Source organism: Nicotiana tabacum, chromosome 1, assembly GCF_000715075.1.
Source record: "Nicotiana tabacum cultivar K326 chromosome 1, ASM71507v2, whole genome shotgun sequence".
Classification (NCBI taxonomy): Eukaryota; Viridiplantae; Streptophyta; class Magnoliopsida; order Solanales; family Solanaceae; genus Nicotiana; species Nicotiana tabacum.
The window spans coordinates 55,496,496-55,502,144 of record NC_134080.1 but is presented as its reverse complement, the minus strand read 5'-3'; the positions used below and the strand labels follow the sequence as shown (position 1 = coordinate 55,502,144).

Below are 5,649 nucleotides of genomic sequence, written 5' to 3'. Positions count from 1 at the left end.
TACTCAAAAAATCACAAGGCACAACCAGTTATGAAGCAAACTAGGATGACACGTAGGAGTAAGTACAACCCGGATTAAATAGAACTGAAGCATCTCTATGGCAAACTAGAACAATACCTGTGATAACAGCATCAGATGACTCTACCTCAAGCCTAGCTGGGAAGGGGTTGAGCCCCACCACTCTGACCTACGTCTTTGGGACGACCTCTAGCTGGCTGGCCTTCACTTCTAGGCATAATTCTATTAGACAACTACTCGCTAGCGGAATTATCACAATTGATTATGAAAAATCAAAGGTAAATATATAAGGCTTAACCGGATAGCGACTGAGAGATCATCGAGGGGTGATTATTGCCAAGGACAAGTCATCATGGTGGTAACTCTACCTAGAAAACTGGAGATTCTAAGATCTATGTTCAATAAGATCAAACAAAGTTATGTATAACGGTTCAATATTGTCAAACAAAAATTTAGTCCATTCTCATGATGAGAGAATATTCAGTAACAGGGATAAATCGTTAAAGCTTTTTAATGGTTTCTAGGTTTGACATGAGATTATCCATTGGTGTATCTACGTGATTACATGTTTAGAATTCACCTATGTAAGCGTGAAGTGTTAGCCGCTTCAAGGAGAATACTACAACGCTAATTCTCTATGCACTTATAAACCAGGTGGTGTTCATAGCTGAAACGAACACAACAATGAGAACCAAAGATGATTAAAGGACAATTATGTGACTTATGTAGTCACTACTGAAAAATTGGCCTATGGTAACGCATGGAAAACCGTTCCACTAGGTAGATAAACCGTTGCCATAGCAATATTAACGGTTTCCTAACCGTCCCATCTGCCTGCATGTCAATAGAGCTATAGGAACGGGTCGTGCAACGGTTTTCATCTCCATTGCTATAGACATGTCTATCGCAACGGTTGTCCCTTTCTCTATTGGAACGATTATTCCTTCCAATTGGAACGGTTTAAAACCGTTGCTATAATGTGTATGCAGCGACTCATAACCGTTACCATATTATCTAATGCAACACTTATGTAAGCTATTGTTACGGTTATGTATGGATATAACAACAGTCTCTTTAAGCTATTGTAACGGGTTTTTTTGTATTGCTACGGTTTTAACTACCTATTGGAATGGTTTAGAGGACATTTTGGAACGGTTTGCCGAATCTATTGCAACGGTTTACATTCTAATGAAACGTCATTTGTATCCTATTGCAACGGTTCTGGTAGGCTATTGTAACAGTTCAATTAAACAAAAAGATAGCCCCTGTTGTAAATAAATTTATATATATATAATAAATTATAATAACACTAAAATTTAAATAAATCACAAAATGAAACTATTAATAATATAACTCGTCCAACAAGCTAATAATATCCGTAAAAGCAAATGTTCTACCCTAAGTGCATAAGTTTAATACATTTCAAGATGGTAAGTTTCAAAATATTGACAACAAAAGATTCCTAGAACATTCAATTATAGCAATTAAAAATTCATCTTAAGTAAGGTCTAGATCTTCACTGCCTTCATCTTTTATTTCTTGATCTACTCCACCTACAAAAGAGGATAAATAAAGTCATTACCCTTCACCTTGAATACCTGGACTAAATAAATTGATCAAAAAAGAAAAAGAAAAGAATGGACGTACAAGATGCTAGTCATGCGCCTAGCTCTTCTACAAAAACACATTATCTAGACCCAAATTTGGACATTAAATGTGCATGCAAGCTACTAAAAAAGAACAACATATCAAATTAATCCCGTTATAGGATTTAAAAGGAAAAGTAGTCAGTTTGCACAAATTTGGTTTTGTGACCACTAGCTAATTCCTGATTTCATATCACAACATAGGCTAGAGTTTAGAAAACTATATAGGCAGGAATAACAACTATAATAACTTTTTCTACAAATGAGTCAACCAAATAGTAACCAAAAGTGAATAATAAGTAGTGCAATCAACTTACCATACTAATTCAATACATTGACAATGTTAAAGTACCTGCAACATTTACTCTTCATACTGAACTTTTCTTTTGAAAAGGTAAGGTAATGTTATAAATCTAGAACTAAGAATGTGTTGTTGTAACTTTAAATAATTAACAGAGGCAGAAAAAGTATAAGGATAAGCCCCAAAAAACTAATTCTGTAATAATCCTAACCTGAAGAACAATTTCATCCTCATTTTACATGTTCCATCCATACCAAAAGCAAGAATAGGATGTTAATAGCAACCCCTCCACTGCCTTTGATAATTGGAAAAAGCACCAGATTTATCCTTTCCTATTGTAAACTCAATAAATACTGTACCAAAAACTAGAACATACAAAGTCCAATATTGCAAAGTCCAAGTATATTTTGACAAACTTATGATAACCACCAATACAATAATATACAAAAGCTATGCAGACAGCTATAGAAGTGAAACACAGAACAAGAAAATACATTTAGAAGTCAATTGAAAGAAATTAAAACCTTAATATTTCCCTTTTACAACCAATCCTTCACATAAAGTAAAACAAGAAACAAGTAGATAATAGGTCCTAGAAAGAATGGATGTAATTTACCTTGTGGTGATCGAAGTTCCAATATTCAAGATCCTTAAAGTGAGACTCTGGAACATCTACCGGCCTATTCTCCATTTGAAGTTCATCATTCTCCTTTCTTCCATGTACACTTGACATTTGAATACGACCTCTTTTTCTTTTTGGCACGGAGGGGCCTGCAATAGTACAAAGCAAAGATAATCATCAACTACTATTGTTAGTTAATTTTATGATTAAAATTTATATATACTTGCCTTCTTCCTCATATTTTTCAATTGCTTCATGATTGATAGAATCCTCAGATTGTTCATGTACTGCATGTGATGCATCCTAGGACAGAGAATAAACCCCATCGCCATCCTTGATTAATTAAATTATCTCAATATTTTTCATCGAAAAAAATATATAAATCAGGCATATGGTCCAAGAAGTTAGAAACAACAACTTAAGCAAGAAGCAAGAAAGTGAGAATCACAACAAAATGAAGTTAACTAAAGAATTTTTAAGTATTCATATTGTTCCATTTATGCTCGTCTTAATCCTATTTCAACAGAATTATTCATAAAAGATCAAAGTGCAATGAAGGGTAAAGAAAATCCGTTAGAAATTTACATTTTAGTTGGTGCTATACGAATCATTTCATCTTTTGTTTTTCATTAACCCAAAAGGAGTTCTTATATAAAATTTGGCAATGATTTAGTCTATTTTAATCATTAAGGCCTTTGCCTTACCAACATCCAATCGTAAGGGTAAGCACTCTTATGGCAATTTATTTCACACAAATTCTCAAACAACAGTTTAATTAAAAATGGAGTACTCAACAGCTGTTTAAACTTACTTGATTTCCACAATAAGAATCTATAAAATTTTCTTTGATATTCAAATTATAAAGTACTTGAAGATCATGTTATAGCAATGTTGGACAAGAGAGAGCACATTCAAATTAAACAAAAAAATAGAGCAAAAAACAGAAAAAAGCAAGACATTGAAGTTTACTTTTTGTTGGAATTAAAGTGACTATACATCCTTCTTGGCACCATAGTTAGAAGATTAAATAGAGAATTGACTCAAAAATATTCCAAAGGTCCTAACCTTGAATCAGTTTAATCTCTCACAACTAATACATAATCAGAACATACACGAAACTAGTATTTAATACATACATGGAAGCTGCATTCACGATTTTCCCTAAGAATAAAAGAAAGATCACAACGACAAAGTGATTTTAAATTGTGTTTTTTTCAAAAAAGTGATCAAACTCGACTAAAAAAGAAGAAGAAAAGAAAAGGTGATTGATCTGACCATGTATGATATATTTAGAATAAAAATTTAACTATATACTATCACAAAAGAAAAAAGAGTTACAACAAAGATTAATATTTCATTAGATGAAAAAGATTCTAACTGCAAAATCACTGCAGTAACAAAGAAGGTCATGGCTAACCATTTACTTAACTTAATCAGAACACTAAGAAAATAGTACGTTAACATTTTATCAATCAACAGTTCCTGCTTTTAATGGTTTATTAAGGGCGAATTAATCAATTTATACTGAAAGACCAAACAAGACACAAAGTTTAGACCTTTCAGATAAATAAAGCAAATTACTTATCTTCCTCAACTTTATTCTATAATCGTAAAATACCTATATGTAACCAAAAACTGTAGCTATTTAGACATAAGTATCCTATACCAGCCAAAAAAATCACTTCATAACTAGACCAAAAAATGCAAGTAACCCAAAAGAAAGCTAGCAAAAAGGAATTCGACACTTAGTTTTAAGATACAATCACAGCATGCAATAAAAAAACCTAAAGATATATATAAATACACCTCAACACGGCCAAGTCTCATAAAGTCGGGTTCTGTAGAGTTCTGATGGACCTCCTCAAATTCAATTCCATTCGATCTTGCAATATTAAACTTTAAAATGTGATCTTAATAGTAATCAAGAAATTATGCCAGTAATCGAGCAATTCTACAAACATAATTTAAACTACTGGTGCAAACCCTACTGATTTCCAACACATGTGAACTCCAGAAAAGCATGTCAATTCAAACAATATTAGAAAGTAAATCAAAAGATGAACATCCAATAAAAAATTTGTGTATGCATTCAATCCGACTGTATCGCTCTAATTACCCCAAATATAAAAACAAAAAAAAAATCAAAGAATCGGGTAACAAGGAACATTAAAACTGAAATCTTCATTCAAACACACAACCAACGATGTGGTTATCCCAAATTTATTAAAAACAAAAAATAAAAACTTACAGCGTTGGTTTCTCTCACAGCTACCAGCGACAATTTTCAGCGAGAAATGGGATCGAAGAGATGGAATAAACCTTGGTTGAGTGTCTTTTTCTTGTTATTTCTTGGAGTCAAACTCTCGTCTTCCGCTTCCTTCTTTCAAGTCCAATTTCTAATCAAAACCCTAATCGAACAATCACAGAAATCGCAATCACTTATCTTTTGCAAATCTCAATCAATTAAGACTACAAAAACTAGCGAAAATAAGAATATGAATGCCAAATTAGTTCTCACCTTTGATTTATCAAATTTGGTTATGGGTTGACGTTTAATTTCATAAAGCCACCTCTTTCGCCTTATATGGTCTAGGTCTTCTTTTCGGGTTTATATTTGCCGTGAGAATGGTTCTAATCAATTTTGTTATTTTGCCAAACATTTTGGTTAAAAGTTAATTAATAGTTATCTATATTTATATTATATTAAAAGGAGAGTAGTGAAGCATGTGGTTAAGTCAAGTGACAAGCTAAAAAGAAACCACTTGGCAATTTAAAGACAACATTAAAAATTTGAATCATAAATGGAAACATAATTAATGGAAGTATAATTTAGTTATGGTAGGAATTCTTTTTAAGAAAGACTTAATTAAAGCCAAATATTTTAAAATTTATATTAAAGAAAATAGACTAAAAAATTTCATAAAATAATCAAAGCCAAATATTTTAAAATTTAAACAAAAAATGTTCTCTTTCGAGAACCTGTTGGACGTCCAAATCACAAAAATATTTTGTAAGTATCTTTAATTAAAATTTGGATTATAAATGGAAAAATATTTAATGAA

General features: G+C 31.9%; 1 long non-coding RNA gene across 2 annotated transcripts; it reads right to left on the bottom strand.

Annotated features, from left to right (window-relative positions):
* Nucleotides 1-1,333: 1,333 nt before the first annotated feature.
* On the bottom strand, nucleotides 1,334-5,241 carry LOC107831781 (uncharacterized). Of its 2 annotated transcripts, none has more exons than XR_012708313.1 (5): nucleotides 5,106-5,241; nucleotides 4,836-4,995; nucleotides 2,815-2,920; nucleotides 2,582-2,736; nucleotides 1,334-1,571 (listed from the first exon to the last, which is right to left on the bottom strand). It is a non-coding gene; the product is annotated as an uncharacterized LOC107831781 (long non-coding RNA). The 2 variants fall into 2 exon arrangements; XR_012708312.1 differs by having other exon boundaries at nucleotides 2,815-2,890.
* Nucleotides 5,242-5,649: the final 408 nt, after the last annotated feature.